Genomic DNA, 15,426 nt, shown 5'->3' with positions numbered 1-15,426 from the left:
AGATGGGCAGGGAGGGGGCCTGGCGTATGGGCTCAGGGAGTTTATTCCAAGCATGGGGTGAGGCAAGGCAGAAAGGGCAGAGCCTGGAGTTGGTGGTGGTGGAGAAGGGTACTGAAAGGAGGGATTTGTCTTGAGAGCGGAGGTTACGGGTAGGAACCTAAGGGGAGATGAGGGTAGAGAGGTAAGGAGGGGCTGCAGATCGAGTGCATTTGTAGGTTATTAGGAGAAGCTTGAACTGTATGCGGTACCTGATTGGAAGCCAGTGAAGTGACTTGAGGAGAGGGGTGATATGAGTATATCGGTCCAGGCGGAAGATAAGACGTGCAGCAGAGTTCTGAACGGACTGAAGGGGGGATAGATGGCTAAGTGGGAGGCCAGTGAGGAGTAGGTTGCAGTAGTCAAGGTGAGAGGTAATGAGAGAGTAGATGAGAGTTCGGGTGGTGTGCTCAGAGAAGAAAGGGCGAATTTTGCTGATGTTATAGAGGAAGAAGCAACAGGTCTTGGCTATCTGCTGGATATGCACAGAGAAGGAAAGGGAGGAGTCGAAGATGACTCCAAGGTTACGGGCAGATGAGACGGAGACGATAACGGTGTTATCAACTGAGATAGAGAGTGGAGGGAGAGGGGAAATGGGTTTGGGTGGGAAGACAATAAGCTCGGTCTTGGCCATGTTCAGTTTCAGGTGGCGGTTGGACATCTAGGCAGCAATGTTGGATAAGCAGGCCGATACTTTGGCCTGGGTTTCTGCAGTGATGTCTGGTGTGGAGAGATAAAGCCGGGTGTCGTCAGCATAAAGATGGCATTGGAAGCCATGAGATGAGATCATGGAGCCCAGGGAAGAGGTGTAGATTGAAAAAAGAAGGGGTCCAAGGACAGATCCCTGAGGAACTCCAACAGAGAGTGGGATGGGGGTGGAGGAAGAACCATGAGAATGTACTCTGAAGGAACAGTGGGAGAGATAAGAGGAGAACCAGGAGAGGACAGAGCCCTGGAACCCAAATGATGACAGTGTAGCAAGAAATAAGTTGTGATTGACAATGTCGAAAGCAGCGGATAGGTCGAGGAGGATGAGGATGGAGTAGTGACCTTTGGATTTGGCAAGGAACAGGTCATTGCAGACTTTAGACAGTGCCGTTTCTGTCGAGTGTAGGGGAGGAAATCCGGATTGAAGTGGATCGAGGATGGCATGAGAGGAGAGAAAATCACAGCTCTTCCACTTCTGTGTCTACCCTTGCTGTCAGATCCTTCTTCAGGTACTCCCCCATTTTACTAAAATCAGCATGTCTGAAATCCAGTACTTTGTTTTGTGTGTCTGCACTCTGCTTTTGCTCTTATATCAAGCCATATCGTGTGATAATCATTATTGCCTAGGTGGGCATCCACCTAAATTTTGGAAACACTCTCTCCATTTGTGAGCACTAGATCCATAGTCACCCCTTCCCTTGTGGGTTGCTTCACCATTTGTCTGAGCAAAGCACTTTTGACAAGCATCCAAAATCTCTCTGCTTCTTTCCAGTTCTGCTGATGGGGCATTCTAATCTACATCAGGCAAGTTTAAATCTTCCAGCAACAGCACCTCCCCTTTTATTCCAAGCTTATGGATATCTTTGATCAGATCCTTGCCCAGCTTCGCCATTTGTGCCGGAGGTCTGTAGATAACATCCATGTAGATACAGGTTCCACCTTCTGTTTCCAGGACAATCCATGTCACTTCTTTTTTTCCTCCAGGTTTCCTACATTTAAGCCACTCTGATATTTTTTTCACATACAGTGCCACACATCCACCTCTTTGGTCCTCCCTATCATTCCTAAAAAGATTATAGCCTGGTATGGTTGTATCTCATTTATGAGAATCATTGAACCATGTCTTTGTAATAACAATATTCAATTCTACCTCAAACATCAGGGCAGTGGCGTTCCTAGGGGCGCTGACACCGGGGCGGTCGCCGATGCGCCCCGCCTCCTGTGTGGAGCGCCCCGCCTCCCCGGTGCAGCGCGAACCCCCTCGTCACCCCCCCCCCCACCCCGGCGAAAGAACCCCCCCCGGGTGCACGCCTCTGGGGGGGAGGGGTAACATAGTAACATAGTAAATGACGGCAGAAAAAGACCTGCACGGTCCATCCAGTCTGCCCTACAAGATAAACTCACATGTGCTACTTTTTGTGTATACCTTACCTTGATTTGTATCTGTCCTTTTCAGGGAACAGACCGTGTAAGTCTGTCCAGCACTAGCCCCACCTCCCAACCACCAGCCCCGCCTCCCACCACCAGCTCTGGCACAGACCATATAAGTCTGCCCAGCACTATCCCCGCCTCCCGCCACCAGCTCTGCCACCCAATCTCGGCTAATCTCCTTAGCATCCATTCCTTCTGAACAGGATTCCTTTATGTTTATCCCACGCATGTTTGAATTCTGTTACCGTTTTCATTTCCACCACCTCCCGCGGGAAGGCATTTCAAGCATCCACTAATCTCCGTGAAAAAATACTTCCTGACATTTTTCTTGAGTCTGCCCCCCTTCAATCTCATTTCATGTCCTCTCGTTCTACCGCCTTCGCACCTCCGGAAAAGGTTCGTTTGCGGATTAATACTTTTCAAATATTTGAACGTCTGTATCATATCACCCCTGTTTCTCCTTTCTTCCAGAGTATACATGTTCAGGTCATCAAGTCTCTGCTCATACGTCTTGTAACAGGAAGTAACCTGTTCCGGGGCAGATGGAGCATGGAAACAACAAAGCTGACCAGCGCGCGGCACCCCCCCAGCAGCGTGCACCCGGGGCGGGCCGCACCCACCGCCCCCTCCTTAGTACGCCACTGCATCAGGGTTTGCAAATCTTGAACTTATTACTTAGAGTATGAATATTTGTGCTTATTGCTTTCCATTTAAAAAAAATAATTATGTATAAATTTCATTTACAGATTTATTAATTTTATTTATAAATTTCAAATTTACAGTACAAGCATAAATTTGCAAAAGAAAAAGAAAAAAAAGTATTACACAACCATTCAATATCACAAATAATTACTACTGAAGAAAATAATACACACTTTTTCTACTAGTCCACAATATAGGGGGTACAAAGGACACAAATCACTATATAATAGGAAAAAGAAATGCAACCTTATGATGCTCGAAATTGCACAGCCTCTATTCATGAGGCTGGCTCCAAACCCTGAGCTAACTGTGGATCAGTAGAGCTTTCCATGTTTTAAATGAATTGTTTAGATTGTTTTCAATATTAACATTACCTTCCCCACTGCTGTCATGTTTTTGTTTGGAGCGACTTTCTGAATTCCCTTGCTTTCTTTTGTCACTCCCACCCTCTAGTTTAAGTGTCTAGAAACATACTGTCTGAATTTCTACTCAGTGATCCTTTTTTTCTGTCACAGAAAGGTGTAACCCATCATTACAGCACAGCCTGATATTTTTTGCATGTACTGATCAAACACAGATCTAATTCACTTAAAAAATTAGTTTATCCTTAATATTGCAGTGAATTGACATTCAAACACTCTCCCCTTTGTTTTACTTTGCAAGTTAGTTCACTGATGTAGTGATCTACTTTTTCTGTCTTTTCCCACAGTTTTATGAGGTCTTTTTCCTCCTTCAAAGTAAAACAAAGGGGAGAGTGTTTGAATTTAATTTCACTACAATATTGAGAATAACCTATTTTTCCATGTACTGCCGCATCGTCCTATGTATCTAAAAACCTTCTTCTTTACACCAGACTTCAAGCCACTTATTGAACTCCTCTGTTTTATGTAGCCTTTTCTCTCCCTTTCTATATGTAGGAATAACTTCAGAAAATGCTACAGTCTGAACCAAACACCCTCCTCAAGCTTCTGGAATACTCCCTGTGCTCCAAACTTGGTATTGTTGGCCAGGTCATTTGTCTCCAGTGGATTACAATGTCAGCACCCATTTGCTGTAGACAGTGGTTTTTAAGTGAAAACAAGTCTTTTATACCTTAGTTTTATTCGTTTTTTTTTCTTTTGTTTTCTGTGCTTCTGTGCAATACACATCACATGTGATGTCATTGGAATGCATACATAACATTTTTAAAGATTTGAGTTATATCTTTTGGGTTTTTTAAAGTTTTATCTGATGTTTTAATCACTTCTTGATGATTTACATTGTTTTAATAGTTTACACCACTTGATATACCACTCCAAAAAGACCAGAGTGGTTTACAATCAAAATCAAATAAAAGGAAAAGAGTAAAGCTCAAACACACCATACACACATAACTACACATTCCCACATACATACAAGCATTCAAAAACTGCAGGTTGACTGTTCTGAGATATAGTTTTAATATATGAGGTGGTTTTAGCATGCATTGTGGTTGTAATACAGAACTCCTAAGTTTTACGTCATAGGAAGTATATGAACAGGAAGTGCTGAGCACTCTTTCTTCCTCTTGACTGGTGACATATATGCATATTCTTGTCCTGGTGGGTTAAGCATCCTGTTTCTTTTTTTTTTTGGCACTGTAGTTCAGTTGTGGGGGGGAGGGGAGGGGGTTGGTTTTTTTTTTTTTGTTCAGCAATAAGAACATTCTATAATCTTTTTCATCTATTTTTGTAGTGTACTAACATGCTTATCATTAGACTGGTTTATCAGTGCACATTTTAATGACTGGCTCCCTTACACTCTGCATTTTTATGGTCCAAGTCTTATATACTTTTCACTCATCTTATCTAACACGTTTGTGTATAAGCAAGTTGTCTGTATACATTTTAACTACTAGGTCCCAAACACTATGCATGTTTGTTTGAGAGCTGTGTATGTTTTTAACTTATTAATATTTGTTCAACGAGTTCTTACGTGTGTGATTTTGGTTTTGATTATTTATTGAATAATATATGATTTGTGTTGTCTTCAATGTTGACATTATATATTACATTACAGTGTATCCCTGATACAGCCTAAAGTTGGGCAAAATGTGGGCACATCTTGTGTCATTTTCTTAATAAAAGGACTTCATAATTTTTATCTACATGTGATCTACATATTTTTGTCTTGCATTTGCTTGTGGATCTCATCAGTGTCTCATATGTTTTTGCTAATTTCTAAGATGGGGCAGGCGTGCGCTAAACATTAGAGATGCCTATACATTCCTATGTGCATCTCTAACATTTAGCGTGCACCCAATTGTAGCGTGCACTAAAAACGTGAGTGCACCTTAGTAAAAGACCCCCTAAATTAAGATACTTTCAGCCATAATTCAGCAACATGAAGTGAATATTAATACTACTACTATAAATCATTTCTATAGCGCTATCAATCGCACGCAGCACTTTACAATTGAACATGAAGAAAAGACAGTCCCTGCTCAAAAGAGCTTACAATCTAAATCAGTACAGACAAACAGGACCAATAAAGATAAGGGTAGGACAGAAGGAATGGACACATAGGGAAAGGCACTATTGAAGAGAGGAAGACAAGATAAAGGTTACGAGCAAGTGACAAGTTAGGAGTCAAAAGCAGCATCAAACAGGTAGGCCTTTAGCTCGGATTTGAAGGCGGCTAGGGATGGAGCTAGACGCAATGGCTCAGGACGCCCATTCCAGGCATAAGGTGCGGTCGATGGAGGAGAAGGGTGCAATTAGGAGAGATTTGCCTAGTGAACAGAGTTCCTGGGAAGGAGTGTAGGGAGAGATGAGGGTGGAGAGGTAGTGAGGGGCTGCAGAGTGAATGCACTTATAAGTCAATAAGAGGAGCTTGAATTTTATATGGAAATGGATAGGGAACCAGTGAAGTGACTTCAGGAGAGGGCTGATATGGGCATAATGACTTTGGTGAAATATTAGTTGTGCAGCAGAATTTTGAACAGATTGAAGAGGAGAGAGGTGGCTGAGTGGAAGACCTGTGAGAAGCAAGTTGCAGTAATCTAAGCGAGAAAAAGGTTTCTTAGGTTCAGGTATCAGTGGGAGAACAGGTAAAATCTTCTCAGGGACTGCATACAGTTTTAATTAAGGATTGACTTATTTGAGAAATAAAATAAAAGTGCTGGATAATGTTTCTAGAAATGTAACCTTTGTATAATTAATTTTCCTAGACCTACTGTTTCAGCACAGGAAATGTTTAAAAGAACTTTAATTGAAATTTGAAAGTTTCTGCAGTATCTCTCTCCCCCCCCCCCACCTCCCCAAACACACTCCCAATTTCAAGAATCTATTATTTGCTTACAAAACAGTAATCCAGTGAACTACCCCAGAAGTGGGTCAGCCTATAAATGTGTTGGATGTGACAGTGTTTTTGAAGTCCTCAGAGATGGACTTAGCTATTTCTTCTTCTTAGCTTGTCACATTGGCATTTAAATCTGACAGACACCAGCTAATACATTTATTTAAAAAACAAACAAAAACAGACCCATTTATTTATTTATGAATAAATTGGTCAGAATGTTTCCTGATCTGTCTGGAGAAATAAGAAAAAGCAGAAACAATGTCTGTTATTATGCCCTGGAATTTTTCAGTTGGAAAAATTGCCCCCCCCCCAAAGAAAAAATCCATGTATTGGTTCAAGTATTGGTCAGTGAAATATATATTCTTTGAGCCATCATAGTTTATTACATTTATCAGTACTAAGAATGTTGTAGATATACCATCTTCCTATCCTGGATAATCTGACTGATTAATAGATATCCTGCTTACCATGATTTTGTGAAAACTGCGTCATTGATAATATGGCAGTACAGACACTGACAGGGCTATTCAGGATAAAAAGTGGACACCTCGTACTGTGTTAATATAGAGACCCCTAAGATTCTATTCTGGATGGATAGCAGATACCTCTAGTGGCTCTACCTAAATACTAGATGTGGAGGGGCATTTTCGACATGACGTCTATGTCTGAATTTGAATGTTTTACAAAAAATTGCACTGGGAGATAAGGGATTTTCCATCTACTGTGCTTGATTGTGGAACATACTCTAATGGGTACATGCTTGGAGAAAATTTTATTCATAGTTTGTATGAAATTAAAAACATATCTTTTTCCTAATTAACTTTAAGAGTTGCTGATAGGCTCCACAAACTCAGAAATTCAATGCCGAAGCCCGGACATGGCCTGGCAGTCAGCAAAATGCTAAGCATTGTTGGCTGAATATCAGGCCCTATATGTTTACAATTAAGGAAAACATACATAAAAAAATAGCAATAAAAAGTAATTATAGTAAAAACAATAGAAATCAAACAAAATAAAACATGGAAAAGAAAATAAGATGATACCTTTTTTATTGGACATAACTTAATACATTTCTTGATTAGCTTTCGAAGGTTGCCCTTCTTCGTCAGCTAGCACATTTGCTCATTTCCGATTTGACGAAGAAGGGCAACCTTCGAAAGCTAATCAAGAAATGTATTAAGTTATGTCCAATAAAAAAGGTATCATCTTATTTTCTTTTCCATGTTTGATTTTGTTTGATTTCTATTGATAACCCTACCCACAGACAAATTGTCAGACCTCCATGTTCCCTCGATACTGTTTTGTCCCCCTCTCAACTCACCACTGTTATATCCCACTGTTCTATCCCCTAATGAGATCCTGAATTTACTCTGTCTTATATAACTCATCACAATGTAACCCATAATTGTACTGCAAATAATTGTACTTCCATCATTTATAACGTATTGTAAGCCACAATGAGCCCGCAAATAGGTGGGAAAATGTGGGATACAAATGCAAATAAATAAATAAATAAAATAAATAAAAAGAGTGGACTAACACGGCTACCACACTCCTCTAGTAAAAACAAAAAATCAAATAAAAAGCACATATGCAGCCATCATATTCAGAGTAAAAAAAAAACACCCTAAAATATGAAAGAACTATAATTTCCTCAAAATGATTTGAGAATTATCAAGTCTTCAAAGTCTTCCTAAATTAAACTAATATTTTGCAGATCTCCCATCAGGGCATTCCAGATTGATGTAGCTGCAGAGCAAAAAGCCCTATTTCTAATGGAAGATAGTCGAATTTCAGAAACAGTTCCATAATTGGAGTTTCTGTTCTTTATGTTTGTTTATTTTTAATTATGTTGTTTTTGTGTTTTATTTGGATTTTATTATAAACCATTGTTGTAGATTGTGAACCGCATTTTAGCTGCCTAGATGCTAAGTGCTTCACCGTACTTTTACTGTTTAAATGCTGATTTCTTCAATTATTTCAGAGATTTTTTGCTTTAACCACAGAGTTGTCTGGCATATATTACATTTCAGATTACATTGCTCAGACACATTAGCCCCTGAAGCAGGTATTTGTGCCGAAACACAGATCCATATTTGAGTCTATACATAGGATTAGATCACTCTCTGGTGGACTTTTACGGCATTTGGACAGGCCCCGTCTTTGCTTCAGTGTACATTTATGCATTTAGATGGATTTTACAATACCTACTGGATTTTATTAAAAATAAAAAGCAGTGATTGTTTAAAATCTGTAAATGTTGCTGGTTGAAAGTTTGTGCTGAGCATTTATAGTGAAAGGAGAATATGCATGCAAGAAAGTATGCATGAAAATTAAGGCAGCTAAAAGCATTTTGATTGGATGATGACTTAAGCATAAGTACATAAGTATTGCCATACTGGGATGGACCCAAGGTCCATCAAGCCCAGCATCCTGTTTCCAACAGTGGCCAATCCAGGTGACAAATATCTGTCAAGATCCCCCAAAAAGTACAACACATTTTATGCTGCTTATCCTAGAAAGAAGCAATGGATTTTCTCAAGTCCATTTTAATAATGGTCTATGGACTTTTCCTTTAGGAAGCCAGCCAAGCCTTTTTTTAAACCCCGCTAAGCTTACCACCTTTACCACATTCTCTGGCAACAAATTCCAGAGTTTAATTACATGTTGAGTGAAGAAACATTTTCTCTGATTCATTTACAATTTACTACTTTGTAGCTTCATTGCATGCCCCCTAGTCCTAGTATTTTTGGAAAGAGTAAACAAATGATTCACGGCTACCCTTTCCACTTCACTCATTATTTTATAGACCTCTATCATATATTCTCTCAGCCATCTTTTCTCCAAGCTGAAGAGTCCTAGCCAGTTCCTAGCCACTTTCCTCATAGGGAGGTCGTCCCATCCCCTTTATCATTTTTGTCGCCCTTCTCTGTATCTTTTCTAATTCCACTATATCTGTTTTGAGATGCAGTGACCAATATTCGAGGTGCGGTCGCACCATGGAACGACACAAAGGCATTAAAACATCCTCATTTTTGTTTTCCATTCCTTTTCTAATAATACCTAACATTCTATTTGCTTTCTTAGCTGCCACAGCACACTGAGCAGAGGGTTTCAACGTATCATCAACAACAATGCCTAGATCCCTTTCTTGGTCGGTGACTCCTAATGTGGAACCTTGCATTTTAGCTGAGATGGTTAGAGTTGGGGGAACAGAGAGCTGGACAAATGAAAGCTGTTGTCTAAGGAAAATTATTTTAGGTAGGAAAGCTTATATTTCAGGTCAAGCTGTGTTTGGTGTGGAAAGTGAGTGAAATTCTGGTAAAAGTAAACTAAAAGTGTATGTGGGTACTGAGAAAAGCAAGGACTAATTCCTGAATAAAACATCCTGAATGGGTAAGAAGGGTGAGAAATTTGCAAAAATGGTTTTCTAGTACATTTGCTTTAGTGAAATTGCTAGATTAGAGTGAGAGAATCCATGAAGTTGTGAGAGAACAGTGAATAAAGATCAACTGAACTTATCAGTTAGGGAAAAATATATAATCTTCACATACTGAAATCTGGTGATTTAATTGAAAGAAACAAAGAGGACTTTTTACTAAGCCATGATAAAAAGTGGCCAGCGCTGTTGTTAGTGTGTGGGTTGCCCTTGCGCTGCATCCATTTTTAGCGTGGCTATAAAATGGCCACATTGCCATTCTGTTCTATAATGGCCACACACTTTTTTCCCTATTAGTGCGCGGCCATTACTGCATGAACCCTTACTGTCACCTATTTTGTAGGTGCTAAGGGCTCCCACAATAACCCTACGCTAATCGGGCAGTATGTGTCCGTGCTCTCCAGTTAGCACAGGGCATGCCTACTCTCTGCCCATTAACATGCCTCCCATGCTAAAAAACAAAAACAGGATTAGCATGCACAGATTGGCACACTACCGCAGGATGACTGCAGCAGTGCTTTCTAGTGTGCAGTAGCCATGCATAACTTAGTAGAAGGGCACCAAAGTCTGTTTTGACTGCTGTTGAAATCTGTGAAGCTGTGTGCTAGGGGGTGGGGATTGGAAAGGTCAGGGGAGATACTTGGCTATGGGGTTGGGATTTGCCTAGTGCCATTCCATGTTAACTCTGGACCCACCAAAAATATCAGTTCTGCCTACACTACTTGTAAAAGGTTCCCTTAATAAGCTAAAATGTCTGGATATAGGAAATACCATTTAAAAAAATCTTCCTTAGTGTATCAGTCTCCAAGTCTTTCAGACCGAGAAACATCTGGATGAATTGCCAGGCTCTCAAACTACTGGGCAACTTTCAGCTGCCAATTAATAATAATAATAATAATAATAATAATAATAATAATACATAGTTAAAAAGGTAAACACTAGTCTCTATCAGTCAAGAGATAAGGATCTTATGGAACTGAAACTTTCTTCATTTATTGGGAAAACTTTCATCTCCAATTAGTAAGGAAAGAGAGTAAAAAATAATTCTGGAAATAAAAAATATCAAAATGGTAAATTCACTAGGTTCTTGATGTGTACCTACTTTTTTTTTCAATGGTAAGACGAGGGATTAATTCTCTAAGGGGCCCTTTTCCTAAGCGACGGTAAGCTTAGTACATGGGCACTGACAGTAGTTCTACCCACAGAGTGCGGCATTTCCAGTGCTAGTGGAAATATTTGAAAAATATTTTTGCAGGGGGTTACCGCCAGGTTAGTGTGGGAGCCCTTACCAACACCTCAATGGGTGGCATTAAGTGCTTCTACCCTCATGGCCATGTGGTAAGTGCAATCTTACCGCATGGTCTTTTCTTTTTTCATCTTTTTTGCCCACTGCTATCTCAGGGCCCCTTTTATGCAGCTTAATAAAAGGGAAATGGGACTTGATATTTTGCCTTTCTGAGGTTTTTGCAACTACATTCAAAGCGGTTTACATATGTTCAGGTACTTATTTTGTACCAGGGGCAATGGAGGGTTAAGTGACTTGCCCAGAGTCACAAGGAGCTGTAGTGGGCATCGAACTCAGTTCCCCAGGATCAAAGTCCACTGCACTAACCACTAGGCTACTCCTTATTTAGGGCCCCCTAAATAAGGTGCTTACTTTTATGCAATGATTAGGCATATAAATGATTAGAATATGAACATATAAATGTATATGTGTACACATACACCTGTAAATGCCAAAAATCCACTTGTGTTATTCTGTAAATTACTGTAATTCTATATATGATGCACAAAATTGAACATGCAAATATAATGTCGATAACTGGGTGCTAATAATCAATTATTGGCACTAATTGGCAGTAATTTAATTTGCACATGAATCATTAGGTGCCAGGATCCACAGGTAAATTATACATGCAGGTCTGAAAAGGGGGCATGGACATGGGAGGGGCATGGGTTGATCACGGGCATTCTTGGAATTTGCACAGAGTTTGAAAGAATAAGGGAAATTCACACCTAATTTAGGTATGAGAATTTATACTTGGTGGCAATCCTTGCGCCACAAATTGGATGCAGATCCCAGCACTAATTGGTATTCTATAAATGGTGCCCAACTCTGAGTGCCATTTATAGAATAATGTGTAACACTAATTATTATCAGTACCAATATTTCGGCACCATATATTGAATTGAGTTCAAAGTGCTTATTTGACAGGTGGGGGCACACATGGGCAGAGTCTTGGCAGAGCGTGAGTAGGACTCATATGCATAACTTATAGAATACTATAACTTATGTGCATTCACTGGCATTTAGGTGTGACCACTTACAACAGCTCTATGGCTGGCATAAATGCTCACACTTAAGTTATAAGTACATAAATACATAAGTATTGCCATACTGGGAAAGACCAAAGGTCTATCAAGCCCAGCATCCTGTTTCCAACAGTGGCCAATCCAGCTCACAAATACCTGGCAAGGTCCCAAAAAGTACAAAACATGTTATACTGCTTATCCCAGAAATAGTGGATTTTCCCCAAGTCCAATTTAATAATGGTCTATGGACTTTTCCTTTAGGAAGCCGTCCAAATCTTTTTAAAACTCTGCTAAGCTAACCGCCTTGACCACATTCTCTGGCAACGAATTCCAGAGTTATAAAGTTATATAAGTTATAAAGTATGGAACAACACAACAATATACTGGCTCTTCTATAAATCACTTTTAATAATGTAGGCACCAATCATATATCTTCCAAACTTCAGCAGCAACTTTTTGCACATGGAGACCTCACTTAGGGGTCCTTTTACTAAGGTGCGCTGAAAAATGGCTTGAGGTAGTATAGGCGCTGGTTTTGGGCTCATGACGATCCATTTTTCAGCACACCTTTAAAATTGGCCTTTTAAAAATTTTTGCTGAAAATGAACATGCAGCAAAATCAAAATTGCCACACATCCATTTTGGGTCTGTGACCATATCGCCAGCCATTGACCTAGAGGTAAAGTCTCACGTGGTAACTGGGTGGGAATGACCTACGCACGCCAAATGCCACTTGGCATTTATTATTTTTTGACAGCGCATATCGGACAAGCGCCAAAATGAAATTACTGCAAGAGCCACACGGTAGCCGGGTGGTAAATCCATTTTGGCGCATGTTGGGCACGCATAGAGCCTTAAGTGGCTTAGTAAAAGGGCCCCTCAGTGACTTGTTGGCATCGTCATCGATCCCATATAATCTTAAATGCAATCATTTTAATATTGAAATGTAACTCTTAAATAACAAATGATCAAAAATTCTTTAAATTTTCTTATATGCACATTTAGCTTTCATAAGTACAAGCAGCTATAAGGACCCCTAGCAGCTTGTACTTATCTTAAGTGCTTGTGCTTTTATGAAATTTTAAAGAATGTTTGATCATTTGTTATTTGTGGACTGATGACAATGCCAGCAAGTCACAGAGAGAGGTCTCTATGTGCAAAACTTTGCTGCTGAGGAGGTCCATACTGAGTTACTTTCTAACATTTTTATTTGTATGATTGAATACTGCCTTGCTTAAAATAAACTTAAACAAACATAAACACCTACAGCTTCACTTCTGCTGTTTTATTGCCATCCATGCACCAATGCTATGATTTCTTTGGCTGCCAGTATTCCTGCGGAACAACCATGTAGAACCAAAGGGAGGATGGGGAATTGTTTATAGAGGCACCTAGTACCAAGGTTAATCATGTCCCTTGCTATAAGCTGTGTGAAGAGCTTCCAACGTCTGACTCGGTTTTTATCTTGGTTGCTATGCTGCCTTGGCTGCTGTGAAATATTCAAATTACTATATCCAAAGGTGGAAACTTGCCAAGATTTCTTTTTCTATTATACCCATATCTTAATTAGGCTATATCAAAATGCAAAGGATCTGATTTCTAAACAGCTTAACATTTCTGTTGGCACATTTGTTAACGCATCGATGAATTGTTTGGAAACCAACTAAAATGACTAGAATTGTTTCCAAGATTGTTACATCCCTTCTTTGAGAAGGTAGGATAATATACTGGTAGTTGATCACCTAAATTAGGAAAAAGATGGGAAATAAAGAAACAGCTACCAAATACCCTACAGATTATAGCATATGTTTGCCTGTTATTCAATATGGTTTGTATATTTTATGTGTTTTTAAATTTTGTTTAATTATAGTTTTTATAAATTGCCTTGATAAATCTCTGGCTTATGGGGTGGTCAAGCCAATTTTATATAAATGATAATAACCCTGCAATTTTTTTTCTAAGATCACTGTTGCCAAATCTGAAATTGTAGGAATTTGTCCAGCCTTGAGGTAATTCTAACTATACAACAATAGGTATGATACAACATAATTTACTTCAGAATCTTGCAAGTCCCGATGGATGACAGAAATGACAAAAAGCTAGAAAAAACCATGTCAGTTCAAACCTATTGTTATAGCAGCCTTGGGTGGAATTATACCAAGGCTGGATAAATTCCTACACCACCTTGGAGTCCTTTTACTAACTTGTTGTAAGCACTTATGCGTGCAGGTTAAAATTCACTACCGCAAGGCATGCTCAGGTGTCCCATGGTAGTTTGGGAATCAACGAATGCTATTCACATTCTAAAAAATAAAAAGTATTCTTTAGCACTGGGGCATTTGGGGGCAAGAGAGTAGGCGCAGATATGCTAACTGGTTAGCATGTGAGCATTCTCGCATGCTAACTGATTAGCATTGGATTATCGTGTGAGCCCTTAATGCCTACAAAATAGGTGGTGGTAAGGGCTCACATGCTAATGGAGAAATTAGAGTGTGGCCATTATTGGAAAAATAGAAAAATCTGCCTTTTACCAGCAGCACTGAAAGTAGCCTCAGCTCATGGGAAAGACCAGCATTGGGGCCACTGCAGGTCATTTGGTAAAAGGACCCCCTTGAAATTTCAGGATTTAGAAAAAACAATTCTGCCGGATTCAAGCTACATTTTGCAGCAACACCTGGAGAATTCCTAAGCTTCTGGGTGAAGCTCAAATTCTCCAGTAATGTGCTTTGTATAATAATAATAACAACAATAATAATAATAATAATTTTATGATATTTTTAGATGGTCCATTTTACCTGTTTGCTGGTTTTCCAGTCACCTTGTAGCTGACCATCCCGATCGTCTAGCAGACACAGCTGGGACCCATAGTCCATTTGTTGTCTGATGCCTAGGAGCCATATCAGATGTGGCTCTTGTTGCCCCAGTTTGCCAACTGATCTGGTATGGATTTCTTTTGCCTTACATTTACCATTGAGAATGGGTTGTGTTTGGACCACACTTAGTCTGGCCCCTCAACCAAGACCTGTCTGGTTTGGAAAAGCCTCCTTGTAACTACAATACTTCCAGCACAGCTGGAACTCCATTTGGGGTTGTGGTCTAATGTATGATGACCCTGGAGACTTGGATATAACAAAAGAGAGGGAACGAAGTACAAACTAAAGTCCAAACAAAAAAAAAACACAGCACCACAGGCCTTTAAAAATGGAACACAGTTCTTTAAAGAATGAGCCTTGACAAAAAGACCCGACACGGCCTGTGTTTCGGTGACTAGCACCTGCGTCAGGGGTCTACATAGAATACAAAACATAGAAATAACATATTTTAAAAAACTTTTTAACATATAATGAATAAAACCAAAGATTAATATTTAGACTCATCAAGCATACATATATAAGCCTATATAAACACCTAAAGCATTTAATATTTTAACATTGTATTTAATATTTAATAAATGCTAAATAGTAGTAGTAGTAGTAGTA

Source organism: Microcaecilia unicolor, chromosome 3 (assembly GCF_901765095.1).
Source record: "Microcaecilia unicolor chromosome 3, aMicUni1.1, whole genome shotgun sequence".
In the NCBI taxonomy this organism is placed as follows: Eukaryota; Metazoa; Chordata; class Amphibia; order Gymnophiona; family Siphonopidae; genus Microcaecilia; species Microcaecilia unicolor.
The sequence above is the reverse complement of the archived record's forward strand: the minus strand, read 5'-3'. Positions refer to the sequence as shown.